Source organism: Podarcis bocagei (assembly GCF_964188305.1).
Source record: "Podarcis bocagei genome assembly, chromosome: 17".
Classification (NCBI taxonomy): domain Eukaryota; kingdom Metazoa; phylum Chordata; class Lepidosauria; order Squamata; family Lacertidae; genus Podarcis; species Podarcis bocagei.
In genome coordinates, this window is record NC_138143.1 from 26,761,028 (window position 1) to 26,782,303 (window position 21,276).

Consider the following 21,276-nt stretch of genomic DNA (forward strand, 5'->3'; position numbering starts at 1 on the left):
ATTACAATAGAAACATAATGGGGGGAACCAATTTAAATACAAGTTAAAATACAATTTTAAAAGCAGTCTCATTTTAATAATAGCCCATAGATCAAAACCATAAGGGGAGGGAAACATAAGGGTCAGACTAAGTCCAAACCAAAGGCCAGGTGGAACAGCTTTGTCTTGCAGGCCCTGCGAAAAGATGTCAGGTCCCGCAGGGCCCTAGTCTCTTGTGGCAGAGTGTTCCACCAAGTCGGGGCCAGTACTGAAAAGGCCCTGGCCCTAGTTGAGACCAATCTAACCACCTTGCAACTTGGGACCTCCAAAATGTTGTCACTTGTGGACCTTAAGGTCCTCCGTAGGGCATACCAGGAGAGGTGGTCCACTTCCTGAGGTGTCGAAATTCTACGTGTACCTACTGTAGCTGTGGAAATGCCTGGGAGATGCCTGCTGCCTGCAGTAAGGGCAGGGCAAGATATTGTCAAGGGGGCTTTTTGAAAGCCTTAGCTCTTTTCAGCAAGGCCTTGAGTAGCAATATTGTGGTAGCTGGTGGCACAAGAGACCACCCTAGCTCTATCCCAGGAGGTTCTACTGTCTCATTTGTCATTCCATCAAACTAAGATGTTGTTGTTTAGTCGTTTAGTCGTGTCCGACTCTTTGTGACCCCATGGACCAGAGCATGCCAGGCACTCCTGTCTTCCACTGCCTCCCACAGTTTGGTCAAACTCATGCTGGTAACTTCGAGAACACTATCCAACCATCTCGTCCTCTGTCGTCCCCTTCACCTTGTGCCCTCCATCTTTCCCAACATCAGGGTCTTTTCCAGGGAGTCTTCTCTTCTCATGAGGTGGCCAAAGTATTGCAGCCTCAGCTTCAGCTTCAGGATCTGTCCTTCCAGTGAGCCTGACTAAGATAGTAATTGCATAACCATGTGACTATTATTATTATTGAATAGGACACCCTTATTTTCACCAGAGAAATGTTGTAAGGTATGAAATATATACCTAAAAGAGTGGGCAACAAGAGGCCTGTGTCAGTAGTGGTTGCAGGGTCTTTGAGAAGGCTGGCATTTCCTGATTCAAGAGTTTTCCCATCTATCTCTTTAGTCCCCAGTTCCCTGCATGTAGCCAAGTTGGCTTAGGTTTGGATACTGCAGATCCTCTACTTAATCAATAAGTTGTGTCCCTTCATCCATATTTAGGTCTCGTGTCTTCGTTCTGGGTATGAGGGCAAGAGGTGTTCTAAAAATGAGCATTGCTGCAGTTAAACTTAGCATAGCACCTGCTGCCTTAACACCAATGTGGAATCCAGGTTGAGGTCCTGAAAACAAGATCTATCACTTAATAGAACTGAGTGCGCTTCTACTCCTCAGTATTGAAGGAGGAAAAAAATGAATAGAATTTATGACCAGCCTCTAGTAATATTTTAGAGATGACTAGGGTTGCTCTTCTGGGGAAGTGGCAATAGGGGCAAGACAACAGAAACTAAATGTTGTTTGCCAAAAGAAGAAAAACAAAAGGGCGGTCCGAATCATCTTGGAAGTTCATAGAACAAAAGCTCAGGGGAGGGGGAAAGTTCCTAATGCTTTGATTACACTATCTATAACTACTCTTCTGAGACCATTTTGAAGCAATGAGTGCATATTGCAAAGGTCTACAATTATGGTCAATTATATAATTACATAATGACACCAGATGATTAGCAGCAGATTTCTGGTCTTCAATCTGCAGTTTGCTCAATGGACTGGAATGGCTTGCTTCTCCAACCGATATCTATATTCCTTTTTAATAATAATAATACAGCATCATACATCTTAAATGTTCCAAAATCTGATTTAAACTATAAAAAAGAGTGGGGAAAGAATGGATATTTTGTGTTCAAGTTTATGATCTTATAGGAAAGTCAAAATGGCAAAGTGACATGTTTTATGGCTGTAATTTAATTTATGTTAAATGTTCAGCAAGGAAAAAAGGGGCCTAGTCAGCTTTTCTCAAGCAGAGAGAAATTAAGAAGGTTGTGATACATTTGATACCTTTACAGAAGCACACTCCTATCAGCTACAACATCAGAACTACCCTTAGTAATAGCAATTCTGCTGCAACCAGTGCTGATCTCATTCTTTTTCCCCATCCAGTTTTGAAATTCCCTTTCGATGAGCCTATCTTATTAAATCACTTCCTCTTGGAGAAGATTGTTCTGTGCTGGACAGCAAGAACACTTTGGCAGCAAATATTTCAGGGGTTGCTTACAGAGCCTTGACAGTTGATGGAGCTTATTAACTTTCTGCTCCCAGTAAGTACAGATCTTTACAAATATCTCCCCCGCTTTTAGGTGCTGATCTCTCTCTCTCTCTCTCTCTCTCTCTCTCTCTCTCTCTCTCTCTCTCTCTCTCTTGGCATGTGTGCAGATGCCTCACACGTTAATGACAGCATTTCCAGTATTTTGAAGGAAAGTACAGCTTGCAATCGCCTCTTTGTATATCCAGTGTTTGCCATTAGTTAAAGGATCCTCAAGCCCCTTTATTTATTTAATTGCATTTATATAATGCCTTTCTACAAGGCACCCGGGTGGTGAGAATTAGTAATGTAAATTTCTAGTCCAGGTCAATCAGGGTTAAGCTGCTATGGTGCCTGGTTTTGCAGTTGCTATGCAGAATTCTAAAGAACTTTTGCCCAGCTTTTCGTGGGAGGCAGGCAATGGTATTGTTTGCTATTTTTAGCATTACCCATTTTGCTGCCCAGGGGACTCAGCCATCTTGCTGGTCTGGAAATTGAAAAGAAGCCACCTCACAATAGGTGTGAGTTTTCTGCCTGACATTGGAGTGCAAGAAGGAAATACGTGACAGGAGAGCTTTCTAGCATGGCTGCCCTTCTCAGAAATCCAGCAGCTCCGTTTTAATTTTGTTACATATATTTCATGCCAAAGTCAGGAGCCACTCATATGTTGCCAGTGCAGAGTGACATCCATGTGGCCCCATCCCATGATGCTCCAGTATTTGTCATGGAGCTGTCAAGCAAGGAATGTCCAGAGGAAGGAATTAACTCTTTATCATCAAAAGTACACCTACAAGTTAGGAGATGGCATGCCCATCAGTCCCACATATCTCAGCTATTCCTAGATGTGCACCCAATGAGGCAATTGTCACAACAGAGAGCCCCCACCTCCAACCTCTGCTTATTATCTCCCTCACCGGAGCTGTGTACAAGCAGGTGAATAATAATAATAATAATTTTTATGATTATTATTTATACCCCGCCCATCTAGCTGGGTTTCCCCAGCCACTCTGGGCAGCTTCCAACCGAATATTAAAAGCAATACAGCGTCAAACATTAAAAACTTCCCTTAACAGGGCTGCCTTCAGTTGTCTTTTAAAAGTAAAATAGTTGTTTATTGCCTTGACATCTGCTGGGAGGATGTTCCACAGGGCAGGCGCCACTACCATGAAGGCCCTCTGCCTGGTTCCCTGTAACCTCACTTCTCGCAATGAGGGAACTGCCAGAAGGCCCTCGGTGCTGGACCTCAGTGTCCGGGCTGAATGATGGGGTTGGAGACGCTCCTTCAGGTATCCAGGTGAAGACTCTGCCTGCGTGTAACTTGTTTCTGCTCCTCCTTTTTCAGCCCTCCCCTGGTCTTGGGAGCAGGGGCGGACTGCCCTGGGTGCCTTCACTGAGGAAGGTGACATTCAGCACACCGCCCGCCTGTGACTCCCAAGCCTACTCTGAGCCTTCGGGGTAAGGGGGGAAGCTGCGCCGCTTTGCTGGCGGCATTCCCCCCTTCCCCCTTTGTTTTGACAGCTTGGGGGAGGCTTTGGAGTTGCGGGCGGGCTGCGTGGTGAATGTCTGCCATGGGCGGCTCGCTCCACCCCTGGCTGCAGGACGCGTGCACCACTCTGGGCACCCGAGCGGCTATCCCGTGCCTGGGAGGGCACCCTCCATGCCACGCACCCCTCGGCAGTGAGCCCGCCTTGGGCAGCATGGGCATATGCTCCTCCACTGCTTGGGAGAGAGTGGAGCAGGAGAGGTGGGGCCAGGAGGAGAAGGTGTGGAAGACTTTGACTTTACACCAGCCTGACCTGTCTCTCCCTCCCTCCTGCCCCTGTTCTTCACTTTCCAATCCTGAAGCTTCTCCTGCCTCAGACTCTCGTTTCCTGGCTGCTACAGGCTCCCCTGGGTCACTGATCCCTTGTTCCAAGTCAGCCTCCAACCCCTCCCAGTGCCCGCTCCTCAGAATCCAGCCACTACCCTCTGTGTTCAGCCAGTCCCTGACAAGCACACTAAGAAAACAGGTGCCATACGGTGCAAGCACAATCATGGAGTTACTTCCAAGTTTTGGGGGTCCAGGAATTGGGGCGTAGGAAGTCATTGCATCAGTAGGGACCTGGATGACATAGACTTTCCCCTCTTACACTGTACAAATGATGGGCAAGATACAATTATGAAAATGCTCACGCCGTACATTCAAAGCACTATGATGCCACTTTAAACTGCAATGGCTTCCCCCAAGGAATTCTGGGAGCTGTAGTTTGTTAAGGGTGCTGAGAGTTGTTAGGAGATTCCTGTTCTTCTCCCAGTGTGGTGTAGTAGTTAAGAGCGGCAGACTCGTAATCTGGTGAACTGGGTTCGCATCTCCGCTCCTCCACATGCAGCTGTTGGGTGACCTTGGGCTAGTCACACTTCTCTGAAGTCTCTCAGCCCCACTCACTTCACAGAGTGTTTGTTGTGGGGGAGGAAGGGAAAGGAGAATGTTAGCCACTTTGAGACTCCTTTGGGTAGTGATAAAGTGGGATATCAAATCCAAACTACTACTACTACTACTACTACTACTACTACTACTACTACTACTCTTCTTCTTCCCAGAGCTATAATTCCCAGAGCAGTTTAACAATATGATATGGTGCCTCCTCTTTTCCTTCAGATCCCTTTCAAAGCATGCTTTCCATTAATCCATTGGCTTCACCCCTCGATCGCCACTCCTATGTATAGCCAAACCAGATTAACTGTATTTGTTTCATTAACTCCTTTATACCCTTTCCATCCTTTCTCCTCCTGTTTTAGGTGTTTCTTAGAGTTTAGATTGTGAGATTGTTGGAGGCAGGGACCTGCTTCCTTGCTGGAGAAGCTCTGTAACACAATATTGTTGCAATCCTATACACAGTTAATTTGGGAATAGCCAGTGAGACCAGGGTTCAAATCCACACTTGGCCATGAAGCTTGCAGGGTGACCTTGGGCAAGTCGCTGCCTCTCAGTCTAGCCTACCTCACAATGTTGTTGTGGGGATTAAATAAGCAGGAGGAGAACCATGTATGCCACCTTGAGCTCCCTGAGGAAAAAAAGTGGGGTATAATAAGTGTGCTAAAATTAATAAATTAAGCAGCTGAACTCACTTTGGCTTCCTAGGATTGTTTGGTGGATTTATGGTGTTATGATTTTGATAATTAATAGCAATGGATGCATGAACAAGGAGCATATCATTTCTTCCGAATGAAAATATTGTCATCTTCAAGTCATAGGGAAATACAACCTGTTTACAATACAAGTATTTCCTTGATGGAAGCCATCTGCCTCCTCCCACAGCAAATGAAAACCAGCTGTCCACACATTGCATGAGACAACTATTGCCTCAAAAGTCTCACGGGGTCTCAGTGGATTTCCTGATTTCATAAGGAATAGTTCACAAATAAAGCGATAACTTCACAAGAAAATGAATCCGGTTTGTGCGGATACCTTCTGTTTATCTTCTTGAATAATGCCCTAAATGGTTTTGTTGTGTTCTCCAGAGTTATAAATTGTGTTTAGTAGTGGTGATTTGGGGGAGGGGAGGACTGAAGAGAGAAAGCTATCACTCCCGAGTGTTTTTTAGCAGGGATAGGTTCAAGTGAGTTGACATTTTTGAGGCATTTATCAGTAAAATTGAAAGTGTGCTAGAATTCAATCACAGCATCTTGAAATCCCAGAAAATATCTTTTGAGTAGAAAATGTTGCCAATTTGCTGGGTGCCGCTTGAGAAAGGCTACCAATGACATTCGCTTATTGGATAGACTGTTCACCCACTATAAGTCAATTCTGAGTTAAATCAAAAATTGCATATAATGGGGTATAGGTGTCACACAACACTTTAGAACGGGTTCTCCACTTCATACCATCAGTATCAAACAAAGATTGGTTTAAGCCTATCTTCTCCTTCCATTTCTTATGCCCAGATAGTTTCTTCTGTGCTTTTGGGGGGGGGGGGATATATAAGTACCAGAAGTTTAAGATAGATTTTTTATTCACTTTGCTGGCTGCCACAGCTACAAGTTATTTAAGGGTTTGAGATATGTTTTTGTTTTTAATCTTAACCCCAAAATTCTTGCCTGTAAAGTAAAGTAGCTCTGGCAATAACCAAAGTAGGGGAGAAATATACAGTAGTACCTCGGGTTAAAAACTTAATTCATTCTGGAGGTCCGTTCTTAACCTGAAACTGTTCTTAACCTGAGGTACCACTTTAGCTAATGGGGCCTCCCACTACCACCGCGCTGCCACCACCACACAATTTCTGTTCTCATCCTGAAGCAAAGTTCTTAACCCGAGGTACTATTTCTGGGTTAGCAGAGTCTGTAACCTGAAGTGTCTGTAACCTGAAACGTCTGTAACCCGAGGTACCGCTGTACATCTATTGCTGCTCATCTGAAGAATATACATGAAAAGAGTATCAATTTTTTGCAGGATCATGGTTTCTTTAAGAAAAATAGAATTGTAGCATTGGAAGGGACACCCAACCAATCATTTAATTATATGTTTTAGGACCTTTCCTGGTACCAACATCAGTAGTTATCTGGGTCGTCTTCTTCTTCCCCCTTTTGAAACTAAGGGCAATATTTCCCCACCTCTAGTCTGCAGGGACATTGCCTGTTGTCAGGGAACTGACATCAGAGCAGAGGGGGGAGGTGAGGCTTCCAGATTCTGCAGGAGAGGGAACGAGTAAGGGTAGAGAGAGAACGTCATCTGGGGAAGGAAGTCCAGGTGGCACCAGGAAGAAGGAAGAGGGAGAGAGCATCTCGGAGGTGAGGCTCCGAGACTCTTCCAGTGAAGTCAGTGAGGAGGGTGGAGGACCACCACTAGGCACGCCCACTCTGCGCAGAAGGCTTCCGTGCAGAGAGGCGAGGCGAAGGTTGTCCGTTAAGGAATTCTTATGCTGGAGGACATTTAGGAGACGCCCACTCACGGATTCTGCTAGCGACTGAGCAGCAGCGCCAGGGCTGCTCAGTCAGGGAAAGACACAACTGCCCCTAAGCAGTTTGGAACAGCTGGAGGTTTACACACAAGCAACCCCAATTCCCGTGACACCTGTTCTCCAAGAATTCTCAGACATTACAAACAGAGGCTCTGAGGTTACATTCACAAGCTCGTTTGGTACGGCTCATCAGGCCCTGGAGCCAATGTGGGCTATGGGTGCCCAGTGTGCATGACATCAAGATATCACCCCTGGCCTCAGAACCTGACTTCCGGTGCCACCGGAATTCAGGTTCTGAGACATTGCGAGACCCCAGAAAGCATCTCTGAGGTCTCACGAGGCCTCGGATGTGACGTCCGGTGCTTCATGAGGCTCTGGAAGTTGTGTCAGGGGCCCTGCAGTGTGGTTGCTGAGCCTCCAGAGCCCCCTATAGTTGACTTCCCTGACATGGATAGGAATTTGGAGCTGAAGTCCAACAGCAGGAGGCATACCTGGCCTAGAACTTTTTCCCTTGTCAGCACAGTATTGCCCTAGTTCTTCAGACCTCTGCCTGAGAAAGTCAGTTTAGGCATGTGTGTCAGCCCTGTGTCTTCTGCAGTGAAGACGGACACATATAATCCATTCAGCTTCTCTGCAACATCCTTATGCTCCTTTACTGAAGCTTTAACTTCCAATAGTTCCATCTGCTGTAAGCCTCCCAGAATGTCTGGGGAAAACCAACCCAGATGGATGGGGTATAAATCATCATCATCATCATCTCCCTAGTCAGTTTCTTGCTTCTGAGTCAGCTGGTATAGCTCAGTCAGTAAAGCGTGAGACTCTTAATCTCAGTGTTGTGGGTTCAAGTCCCATGCGGGGCATAAGAATCCTGCATTGCTGGGGGTTGGACTAGATGACCCTCGTGGTCCAACTCTAGGATTCTACGATGTATTTTTAAAAAATCAATAAATAAATAATGCTAGTTAATGTTTTTTAGCTATAAGTCCCTCAAATTCTCCTTTTCCCTTTTAAAACAAACAAACAATCCCTTATTGTCTGCTTTTATCAAAAACTCATTAGGGCAAGGCTTGCATTTTCTGAAGGAAGCTTCTTGCCCTTAACAGCATCGTTGTCTCTGCTTATTAACCACACTGGCGTCCTCCTGGACTTGGTAACTTTCCTGGTCTGCGGTGGGCGTGCTAGCTGAGTTTTGCACTGAGTAACCCCCAAGTGTTCTGAAGAGGTTTGATCCCTTTGACTTTCCCTTTCAGCTTCCTTTTTATCAACCTCATTTAGCATTATTGTTATTTTTCAGAACTTTCCTCTCTCAAAGTCAGATGTGGCTAGGTTTCCTCGGCAATTGTTCCCTTACATTAAAAATGGAATTTGATAGCACTTTGGTAGTAGCTCAGTATGCAGCCAAGTATAAATAATACACCTGAATATCATTATTGTGCAGACAGCCACGTCAGCACAATCAACTTGACATTTTAACACCTCCTATATGTGCCATTAAATGCTCTGTGCAGCTTTATGAAGCTCCATTCACATCACATTGCTCTAATGTTTCAAAGGTCTTCTGTAAGAAAAACTACATACAGGGCCAGAGGATTAGATGGGATTCAGGATGGTGTTAGAACGTTATTGCTGGTTATTACCTTTGTATCTCACCTGTCCTGCAAAGAACACGGTTCTCCTCCTCCCCATTTCATCCTCACAACATCCCTGTGAGGCAGGTTAGACTAAGAGACTGTGGCTGGCTCAGGGTCACCCAGTGAACTTCACAGTTGAGTGCATGGACATCCACCAGAATTTGGGGAAGGGGCACTGAAAAGAAGACTAGACTAGCTTCTGGTGCACGATGAGTGTTGCAAATATTAAATATTGTACAGTTTGAAGCGACTGGAAGCATAAGAACTGACTCCTTTGGAAATGAAGCATTGTCCAAGTTACAGGGAGTCAGGCAGAGGGCCTTCTTGGTAGTGGCACCCTCCCTGTGGATCACCCTCCCATCAGATGTCAAAGAGAAAAATAACTACCAAACTTTTAGAAGACATCTGAAGGCAGCCCTGTTTAGGGAAGCTTTTAATGTTTAATAGGTTAGTGTATTTTAGTGTTTTGTTGGAAGCCGCCCAGAGTGTCTGGGGAAACCCAGCCAGATGGGCGGGGTATAAATAAATTATTATTATTATTATTATTATTATTATTATTATTATTATTATTATTATTACTATTATCCAGGTCCATGAAAATATTATGCAAGATTTTAGTGGCAGCACTTTTTTCATAACATAATCAAGACATCAAAAAATGTCTATACAATAGCTTGTGCTGTCCAGCACAGGCTCAGCATCTTACAAAATATGGAATAACCCAAACACACCTATAAGCAAAGGTCTCTCACTCTCGCTTGCTCTCCAGCCTGCTTTAAAGCTTCCAGGCTGTTTGCTCTTCCTTCAGGAAAGCCCTTTCCTTGCAATGTTTTCCCTGTGGCATTCAGAGAGAGGTCTCAGTTTACATCTTCATTCCATTGACTTTGGGAGAAAAGACTCAAAGCAACTCCTTTCAAAATGGAGATTTGCAACCCAATACCTCTTGCATGATTTCAGGTTTAGAACCCTGTGAGGGGAAACCCAGTGTTAGCAATATACATTTAGCAAGTTTTTCATTTTAAACCTTCATTAATACATACACATTTTTCATTTTTGTGTGAATTAAACCATTATATTTAACAATGTGGCTTGCCAGGAACCTGTTTCTAGCCCTCTGGACTCCCCTGGGAACACAAGAAGAGCCTGCTAGTGACACTGAGTAAGCAGGTGAGAACCTCAGTTGTCTCTTGAAAAGGAACAGAAGATGTACATGGTCTGAAATCTATGTTATTTGTTCTGTGTATTCAGTGCTTATTTTATGAGGGGACGCAAGGGGATGCATAACCCTAAACATTTTTAATAGAAAAAAAGCACTCTCTGTATTTCAAATGTATCAAAAATTAGATTGTTCGTATATTTGATTACCTTCACTTCTTAAAGTAACTGAACTACTTCATATTGGTTTGCTTTTGTTTTTTAAAGATACCTTTTTTTTCTTCTCGAGCAGGCAAGTTTATTAAGGTTGATTACCAGATACTAGAGGTGGATGCAAAGAACATATTATCGGAAATTCCAGAACAAGTGCTGCTACTAAATAGGTGGTACTTACATTACTGATTATTTTCTTCAACGCTAATAATAATACTTAACATTTGTATGGTACTAACTAGTGTTCAAGCAGGGGGAGGCCCAGAGCTAGAGCCAGAGGCATAGCATGGGGGGGGGGCAAACAGAGGTCATTGCCCCAGGCACAAATTCTGAAGGATGCAACTGGGCTTCAGTGGTCCTGAAGGTGCTGAGAGACTGGTAGAGAAGTGGCTTCCTTTTCTCAAATAGCATGTGTGTCTTCTGGTCAGCCAAGTGGGCTGTGAGTGGAAAGCAGGCAGCTGGCCAGACCCTTCTCGTAGGGCAGAGCCCCCTCTTGCTGCCTGCCCCCTTTGGTACCTCAGAGTGGTGTGTCACATGCTTCTCGTGGCACGGCTGTGCCAGGAAGCCCCCTTTGCTCTCTCCAGCCCCAGGGCTGCTGCCGAACCCACAGCCAAGGCTCCCATACAGGAGCGGGAAGGCACAGGCCTTGGCCAGCACAATAAAATGAACTCTCAAAATATCAGCAAATCATAATTGAACAGAAATTCACTCAGAACAAAGGTAATAAGTAATTACTAGACTGTGATCAATAAAAATAGCTGCCAGTCACAATGCATAAAATACCACAGTACATACAAAACCACGTAAAAGGATCCAAAGACAGACACAACTTATAAAACCATTTCCCGACCCCCAAACTCCTCTTATATCAATTGACAGCAACTCTCCAGGGTCAAGGAGAGGGGACCCCCCCCCAGCCCTACCTAGAGACGCCAAGAACTAAACATGAGACCATTGGCTGTTAAGGCAAATGACCTACCTCTGAGCCCCAGCCCATAAGTGCCTGCTCAGGAGAGGCGATGCTTGTGTTTAATTCTCTCTGGCTTTCGGTTGATTCGTTGCGGCTGTGATGGAAACTAAGTGCTCTTTGAATGAGGCAATCCCTCCCCTACCTTCCCCTCTTTACCTTTTTGTCATAACAAATCCCATTTGTGTACTTAATGAGTCGAGATTATGAAAGGGAGGATCGTAAAAGTTTAGTAGGCCATAATGTTATATAATTCCGTTGGTAACTGGTATTTTCTGTCAAGTGATGTTTCCTTTTTATTAATTACCCTGCAGCTGAAGTAACACTGAATGTCAGGCTCAGCTTTAACAGAAATTGCAATTTGTAGTGGTAACTGAACCCGAAAAGGTTGTCATATCAGCCGCAGCTAATTCAGAAGCTTGTAGCATGTTCCCTAGATAGAAGAATTGTGAAGTCATTGAACATTGGCAGATATTGGGGGGGGGGGTTGGGGATAGAATTAATATACTGTATTTTTTCCCATTTCAATCTTTATTAGTTTATAAACAATACCTCCATTCACCTTAAAACACTAAAACACAAAAAATTACAAAGAAACCACTACCAATACAAAAAAAAGAAAAATATAACTGAAAAAAGAAGAAGAATATATTGTATCAGGGGTAGGGAATAGGGCTGGGTGATATCTGGTTTTCAACATTGTTATATATCACCAGCTAAACATTGTGATATATCACAGTGTCTGAAATAAGGATGGAGCTATACCAAGGTACTGACTGGTTTCACTGTTTTCCCCGCATCGTGATTTTTGCATAGCACACACATCATGATTTGCGATATCTTGCCAGGTCAATATAGGGCTGGGACTGATGGGAGTTGCAGTACGTAGCACAACACTGGCTACCCCTGCCTTGGAGTGTCCCGAAGTCTGTACTATTCAAATTGCCCACCATCACTTAAGCAATAAGCATTATTGGGTTGGAGCTGTGGGTGACTGCAACCAAATCTGGGATTGGAATGTCTGTTTGCAAAGCCTGATGTCAATTACTGGAAGTCGCAGTAGGACCAAAGGTCTGAAATACGGCAGGCAGAAGGTATTGCCTTGTTGACAAAGCAAGGGGCAGAAGGACAGGCTTCTAGGACAGTATTTATTACAGACAGGACCAGTCCTGATGCTTCTTGCTGTCTGCCAGTCACAGAGCCATTAACTGTATCTGAAGCAGACTCTGAATCTCAAGACTCTGAGGACAGCTCCTGGCTTCAGGTCATGAGGTCCTGGTTCATGCTTTCGGGTCACGGACAAGATTCTGAAAGATGACAGGTGAGGCTTGGGTATATAACAGTAGAGCAAAAAAGGGCAAAAACACCAGCGGCATTTCCCCCCTTTCATCAGGTTATACTGAAGCTGAAGGGAGCGCAAAGGATACAGTCACGTTGGCAGTTGTTTGTAAATGTACAAAGACCTGCAGTGGTAGCTGACACAGTTTTCAAGGAAATATATGGACACATAGCCTCTGACTTGCTTCCTTTGTTCTGTGCAGCTGACAGTCCTGAGAGATGGAGGAGCAAGAGGCTGGGATGCAGAGTGGGCTTAATTTTTTATCACACACACATACCAGAATGTTAACAGAAGTTGCTCTGTTCAGCTTCCTTGTGGGTTTTTCTTGACGAAAGAGGAATAAGGCTGTTAGTTTTAGATTCTCTCTTCTATTACTAGTGGAGCTTCTGAAATGAGACATGGTGAGTGAGCGCCAGTAAATGTATAAAAGCACCTCTGTATTTATTCAATTTACAGTACTTTCCTTACAAGACAGTGCAGGGCAGCTTATTGAAGAATAAATGAATTAAATGTACAGCAGGCAGAGAAGAGTATTCAGCAATATGCAGCAGGGGTGGTAAAGTGTGAAGCTGTCGAGCACTAATGTTTAGCTTAAGTTTCCCCTTTTACATGTTAGGTTTTTTTGTGTTTTTTTTTTTGGTAGGGTTGCAATTTTGGCATTTCAATATAAAACATGAGCAAGGAAATGTTGGTGTTTTTCTTGCACTGATCTCCTTTCCTCTAAGGCAGGGGTGGGTAACCATTTTTGGCCCACTGAGCTAGATCCTTGTCTCTCCCCACACACCCCAAACACACCCATGGGCCAGCTTTCACAGGTGGGGTGGACAACCTACTGATCAACCACCTAACATCCGAATGATGTCAGATGATTGACACTTGTCAAATTCTCTTGCACTGCACTACCCTAAGGACTGATGATCAGTTGTCCTCTTTGAGAAGTGCTTCCCAAGGGTCAAATTAAACCTGCAGGCTGGAGCTCCCCACCCCTTCTCTAAGGAGATGATAGTTTTCTTCACCTCCCCCAGTTTTACCCCATAACAACTCTGTGGGGTAGATTAAGCAGAAAAATGATGACTGGCTTAGCGGTGTTTTGAAGCTGCGGCCTCCCTACTTCCAGTTCAACACCCTAAGCATTTCTTCACTCTCTTTCCAAAATGAAATGGGCTTTCTGTGCCACAAACACAGCTAACTTTCTGAATGCTGAGCATAAGCTGCATCTCTCCATTTATTACCTGATCAGAAAATCTATGAAAATGCAGGGGTGGAAGGGATTAGTGATGTGATATGTGATGAGTCAGTACAGAGAAGCTTGAAGTTTGGCTTTGGGGATGAGGGAGAAACTTCACATGTTCCTTTCTGAACAATATTTATATTAATAGGGCATACTTCAAAGGGCTTATTTCTCCCAGAATTCTTGTGAAACTTGGCATTCTACTATCTGTTCAATAAACTGATGTAGTCTATCTAACCTTATAGTCTTAAAAGCCTCAAAAATGTAAAGCCTTTTGGTAGAAAAGTTATTCATCCTACGGGAAATAAATATTTTTACTCACACTTGGAGCAACTTAGAAGTCTACAGTTGAGGGATTCAGAACTCTTCCTCCACCCAAGTACTTTGCCTGACTCCAGAATTATTCCTAATTCCTAAGGAAAGGTGCTGTGTTTGCACATAATGTTGTGCCATAGTTTAAACAAAGCCAGATTTATAGAGGCGGTGATGAACCATGGCTCCATATTATAACATTTTTGGCAGTAAACAAACCATAATTTAGCTGCTAGACAGGGCTCACACATAATAGCACATCAAGGTTTAATAAATCATATTTTAAGCATCAGTGGTATAGCATGGGTTGCCAGTGCCCATGGCCGTGCTTGGATAGGTGGGAGAGAGGAAAACAGACATTGCACACAGGAACATTCAACTGCCTAATGGTGTCCATGACACCTAGGAGATCACAGCCTCAGAGATAAGAAAAGAAGAGTCGTTCCATTGTCTGGAGAGGTGACTTCCTGGTTTCCACGGAGAAGCCGTTTTCAATGGAGCCCAGCAATGGAAGTGTGCAGCTGTATTGAGGCAGAACCAGGTGTTGAGTTTTTGTGCCCCAACAATTTTGTTTCCAGGACAATTGCCCCTGTGCCCCCACGCCGCACCACTGTTTAGCATTATGTGCCAGCCAGGGCATTGTGTCATTAAATTCTCTATGACAAGTGCTCTGCTACTTGGGTTGTAATCCTCAGCACACATATATTGAAGATTAACTGGAAATCTTTGCCAGGTAGAGTGAGTTCACAAATGCATGTCTAGCACTTGGTAACTGAACAGCAAGCAAACCACAAGTTTGCTGTGAGTATAGTAGTGTTATTTCAAGGATTCCTCACAGTAAACAGAGGGTGGATAGGCTACAGGCATGAAGTGTATACATCCAAGAGGACCTCTACCTATCAAGGTTCTCTGGCACATAACCCCCCACATTTTCCTGGCTGTTCATTTGCCTATAAAACATCTTACTCCTAATATGGATTTCCTTTCACGGGGTGAATTAGGTGATCACTGGTTTATGGAATAATAAATACTGTATAAATCTGTGGTTGTGTCATTCTACTACCCTAGATGAGCAGCATTAAACATTGGGGCAATGTTATTACTGTATCTGGCTGTGCATTTGCAATCTTAATGGAAACTAGGATGTCTTCAGTGCAAGTTTTAAGTTAGATATGGTTTCCTGGTTTCCCCAGATACATGTCTCAGGGTTGTTATATTTCTCTTGACCTTCTGCACTAACTAGGAGCAAGGATCATGTGCACGCCATCTTTTTCTGAAGGCCTTGGAACAGTTTGTTCTGACAGCTTGGTAGGCAAAGGAGAGGTTGTTTCTCCGAGCACATTTCTTGAGACCTCATCAAACGACAAAGTCACAAAGGCTGCACATCTAGTTAAAGGGTGTAGGTGACCATTCCATTCAAAATCTGCATGTGACAAGACAGAAATAACCTCTAGCCTTAATAGGGCAGCTTAGCACACACTGAATAGTTGGGTTTGTTTTTCCGAGGTCGTTCGGGGATGTGGAAAACATCCCCATCAGATGTTGTCACTTTAGAAGCTTTGCCACTGGGTAGAACAACTGCTTTAGCTATCTGATCACAGACAAACAGTCCTGCTTAACTTTTATTTTATTTTATATGTATATATTTATTTATTTTCATTTATCCAACTTCCCACCTTCCTAGTGCTCTGGAGGCATCCTTAAAGGGCTATTGGAGAGAAGACTTTAAAAGGGTCAGTAATATTTTATGTGTGGTGCTTACCAGGGAAGGGGGTGGCACTGTGGTCTAAACCCCTGAGCCTCTTGGGCTTGCCAGTCAGAAGGTTGGCGGTTCGAATCCCCATGATGGGGTGAGCTCCCGTTGCTCTGCCCCAGCTCCTGCCAACCTAGCAGCTTGAAAGCACACCAATGCAAGTAGATAAATAGGTACTGCTGTGGCAGGAAAACAAACGGTGTTTCCGTGCGCTCTGGTTTCCGTCACAGTGTTCTGTTGTGCCAGAAGCTGTTTAGTCATGCTGGCCACATGACCAGGAAGCTGTCTGTGGACAAACTCTGGCTCCCTCGGCCTGAAAGCAGGATGAGTGCCACAACCCCATAGTCGCCTTTGACTGGACTTACCTGTCCAGGGGTCCTTTAACTTTACCATATGTGTGGTGTTTGGCAGAAGCATAAAACAGAAAGTTCTCTTTTTGCCTCCTTAAAACATGGGTCCCATCTGTACTATACATTTAAAGCAGCAGCATACCATTCAAAGAAGCCATAGCTTCCCCAGTGGTGTAGCCTGGGGGGAGTGCTGCCGGGGCGATTGTCCAATTTGTTTTTGATTGTGTTTTAGATCGTATTCCCATGTGTGGTGTAAATAGATGAAAATAGGATTCCATAATCAAAACACAGTTAAAGGAGGCTCTACAATATAACTTTGTTGTGGCACATGCACATTAAGAATATCTTATTCCCATATCAAGCAACTGGACATGAGAATGGCAACTTTAACCATTATTGACTTATTGTCTTAATTTTTTTTAGTGAAGTGAGCACTGGAGCTGGGAGACTTGGCTGTGAGTTACACTTCCTCCCTTTATCAATGGATTCCAGTCTTACACGGTAAGAGTTCTGGGGTTTGTATTCCCCTCCAACACTCATTTCAGATGATTCTATTAAAAGAGGGAATTCTATGATGTGGGTAGTGCTATAATGTGTGTGGCTATGTATTTTTGCATGCATTTTTAAATCATATTAATGATTTGATGCTTTTGTTAACTTAAAGCAATATTCTAGGGGTTCTTCTGAGAAAGTGTTTCTCTTGCAAAATACTATTGCTGTATACCTAGAAACACAAAAGACTTACAAAATGATGTGTCACTGGCCTGTAGTTCATTGTGCTCTGTATTTAGCAAATGAAGTTGGGGGGTGAATGACCTACTTTTGAGTGCTGTAGCCTTGAATTTATTTAATATATGGGCTTGGATTCACTCGGGGCTCTTCTAGACCATGTGTTTATTGAGCATTCATTTTGATTTGCTTGCACAATGCTTATGCGGAAGTTAGACTATAGGTTCATCCAAACGTTCCTTTTGTGCCACACTTTCCAGGCACAGGCCCACACTTTCCCAGTCTGTTTGGTTGGTTTTGTCCCACTGTTTTCCTCAAGAAAAACCCACTATTTACTGCCAAATCAGAATAAACAGCAATCTGTAGAAAACCCAAACACTGTTTGTTCCAATTCAGTGGTTTATGACAACCAGTGTTCTTCCTGATGTGCTTATGTGATGTTTATACATTTTCCCGTTAATCATTTGTTCATCCCACACTCTTTCATTCTGTTCTGCAAGGCACTTTCCTAACAACAAAAAGACTTTTTGAAGTGGATTTGTTGCATTCAGGCAACAAATCTACTGATTGTGCAAACCTGAATTAACAGGATGCTCTTGAATCACTTCCACAAAATACAGTCTGAAGGTGACCTTGGTAATTTTGTCCTGATTAATATCTTAAAGAAACCTGACAGCTTCCGTCTTCCTTTATTTCACGTTGTTAATATAAAGTAGGTAATATTGGTCTCCTGTGTGTAACTATGCAGTTTGGATGAAGCATTTAAAACAGGAAGACAAAAAACGAGCAACAATTCTGGCAAAACAATAAAGACAAGCAAAGAAATAAAATAAAATAAATCATGTCTCACCAACCTCTTTGAGATGTGTGGATAAAGAAGGTCTAGCGGACAGTATATATTTGCATGTTCAAAAAAACACATTTTGACAAAACTCCACTAAAGGTTCTGGAATAAACATAAAGCTCATAAGATTAGATTTTATGGATCCTTCATATGAAAACAAGGCAGAGGGTTAGAATAAATGGATAATGGTTTGAAATAAACAGTGGGATGCTCTAAATATGTGTATCATGATTGGTGAATTTTATCTTATTTATAAATGGTGTGAAGTTAAAGGTGAGTAGTGTTGTAGCTATATCTGTAGATCACACCAAATTACTCAGGTGTGTTGTGAACAACACCAAAAGGACTTCTAAATGGGCATGAAAATGCCCAATAAAGCTCAGCATTAAATGTAAGGTGATTTATGTTGGTACAAACAGATATATGCTGGCTATGGGCTTGTGGTGAATAGCTCAATGTAAGTGTCAATCACAGTGGGGGGAAATGCAAATTCCATGCTAGGAATTATTAGAAAGAGAATTGATATGATAACAATCAGTACTGTAATGATTTTATTTAAATCTGTGATGTTTGGATTGCTATACACAGTATGGTCTCTGCACCTGGAAGTGACTTCATGGAAATGGCACAATACAGGAAAAGATAAACTCAAATGACCCCATGGGCTTGTAGCATTTCCTGATGGATTAAGAAAAAAAGTGTTTGGATGTACAATCACCTTATCAAATGAGATGTTATGAGAGCCACTGTCTTAAATGGGATTACACCAGTTTGCAAGAAGAAGATCTATCAAAGTGTATTAGCCATGATAATTAAAATTGACATGTTTAATTAGAGAAATATCATTGTTAACATTTACCGGTACTAAAGATTGGAAACTTCTCATAGACTTTTTGCATAAAAATGAAACAATGACATGTGGATTTGGGGGTTGAAGATAATGTTGGTTTATAGAAAGAGTTTTTGTTAGGTGTTATTTTGGAGTGGATGAAGTGAATATTGTTTATATATAGTGGACAAATGAAAAGAATTGGAACTTCTTTAGTTTTTGTAATTTATCTTTTCTATTTTCTCTGTTACGTTCTTTTCTATCTCTTACTTTTTTCTTTTTTCTCCTCCTTTCCTTTTTCTTTTCCTTCGTGTTTTTATTTTATTTCATTTAAATTAATGTTGGCTAAAAAAAAGATATCTGATATTAAGTTTTGTACCACTCTTTATAAACTCTACTAAAATTTATTCAAAAAATATACAATTAAATGGATCCTCCCAAGTTCAAAGTCACTGTACCTTTAAATGTAAATTGCTGGGAGCTCAGTTGCCTTCATGCTTTGCTTTTAGGCTTCCCTGGTTAGCTGCTGCTGGATATGAGTTATTGGACTAGATGGTGTCTTATTCAGTCTTTCAGAGCTTTGTTTGTCTTCAGTTCCTTACATTTAGGGAAAGGTCTCTCACCCATAAGACACTTCATTACTCTACATTGCTGGAAATAGTTTTTCAGATGGTGTGGAGCTACATTTGGATCATGTTTTGACAGATTAGTTTATTATTATTACTGCATCGTCTGCTTTTACATAGGCAATATTCTGTTCCCAAACATTCTGAATCATTACTCATGGTGAGAGGTTTTGGGGTGTTTGGGGCTTTTAGTGTCCATTAGAAAAGGCTGATCAATAAGAGGCTGCTCATGTCTTGTTCACGATTCGCAATCTAAATGAAAGCCATGGAGGAGAAGCACTCTCCATCCTGGCTGGAGTACTGCTGAGTGAGCAGGCTCTTTCAAGTGGAAGTGCGTACATTTGAGAAATGGGCTTGGCAAAGGCTCCTGTCTTCCTCGGTGGAGGAGGGGGCCTCTAGCTGAATCAGCCTCCGCTCTGCACATTGCATGACATATGCTACGACTTTGGTTCATTAATAAGAAAGGAGAGTGAATCAGACTCCGTTCTGAATGGAAACGCCACCAGCAACCATGCGGTAGATGGGTTGGGCGGGAAAGGGGCTTGTTCTCTCAGTTTTATAACTATGCTGTCTTTCTGGACTGGGTGCTTGTCTTTCAGCCATGTTGCAACGCAGCCTCCATTTTAAGACCAGAGGAAAACTGCCTGTCTGCTGGCATCTGTTAGAGTCCTCCACCTCCGCTGTTCTTCCTCATTTAAGTGAGAAGACGAAAAGGTTTCTGTGCTTTCCGGGGAAACCGCACCTTTCCAAACAAGATAAATGTTCAAGGGTTCCTTGCGTTCCTTTCATTTTCCTCTGCTGAGAAATCCGTGTCAAGTGTTAATTTCCTTTCTCCTAGTGGAAAGCATGGCCAGTCAATCCATCTGAAGTCACTATGGCATAAAGGGACTCTACTGGTCCTAGACCTGAGGTCAAACTCCCTCCCCTCTCTTTAAGATTGATCATGCCAATAGAAAATGGCCTAAAACCATCCTCTCTGCGCTTTAGAGATAGCGAATGAGACTCATAAGCTATGGGTAGTGATTTTGTTTTCCCTTTCTCTATTTCCCATTAGGGACTATACTCTTCTATGTAACAAGAGGAGCACTTCTAGGACATGGGTTTTGTTTTGTTCTTTCATTCTTGCTGTTGTACAATAAACTTGAAAAGTCCTCCCTCCACACACAAATGGAAAATTAAGCTTGTGTGCTCTTTCTCAAACTATTATTTTCTAAAGTAGTAGCGTAATTATCTGGTTCTCTACTAGTCATCAGAGCAATCAGCTAGTTATGCAAGGTTTTATCCCCCCCCTTTTATGTTCTAATTCAAATTTTTATCAAAGGTTTTCAACATAAAATACAATAACACGTAAACTAATTGCCATGTTTTATTTTTTAATTCAAACCTTCTGCTCACCATGTTTGCTTTATTTCAACTGAAAATGTGTCATGGTGTGTATGTGTTTCATTATCAAGAAAGCAGGTACTTCTTAAAGATTTTATGTTTTGTTTTATTTTTTCCCTTAAGCCCTCATCTAGCATTTACCGTATTTTTCGCCCTATAGGACGCACTTTTTCCCCTCCAAAAATGAAGGGGAAATGTATGTGCATCCTATGGGGCGAATGCAGGCTTTTGATGAAGCTTGGAGAGCGAGAGGGGTCGGTGCGCACCGACCCCTCTCGCTCTCCAGGCTTCGGGAACACATCCGCAGCATGGGGAGCCTTGCAGGAGTTCCCCGCAAGGCTCCCTACGCTGCGGATAGCAGCCTGCCGCCCGGCGGGCGGGACGCCCTGATGCAGAGCGCCCCTCGCGCCGGGCAGACATCGGCCAGCCCCACAAGCTCGGGGGACAGCAGGGAGGCGCAGCGCCGCCATCCCGCTGTTCCTCGACCTGGTTCGGTTTCCCCGACCTGCTTTGGGGGGGGGGGAAATAAAGGGGGGGAAATTCCTTTATTCCCCCCCCAAAAAAACTAGGTGCGTCCTATGGAATGGAGCGTCCTATGGGACGAAAAATATGGTATGTGTGAAAGCAACATAAACCATAAGGGGAGAGGGGAGCTTGAAAAGCCCCTATGCATGAAAAAAAATTGCTTAATATTTATTTATTTATTTATTTATTTATTT

At 43.1% G+C, this 21,276-nt stretch overlaps 1 protein-coding gene across 3 annotated transcripts in view; it reads left to right on the forward strand.

The window, feature by feature from the left end:
• Positions 1-21,276, forward strand: part of LINGO2 (leucine rich repeat and Ig domain containing 2) — a 539,936-nt gene that overhangs the window by 190,961 nt on the left and 327,699 nt on the right. The window contains exons 3-4 of one of the 3 annotated variants that reach the window (XR_014003290.1): positions 16,570-16,647; positions 19,774-19,791. The gene's annotated coding sequence lies outside the window, so the exon portion shown is untranslated. Of the gene's footprint in view, positions 1-2,103; positions 2,275-16,569; positions 16,648-19,773; positions 19,792-21,276 lie in introns of those variants that run through there. The other 2 variants (XM_081176516.1, XM_081176515.1) reach the window with 2 other exon arrangements.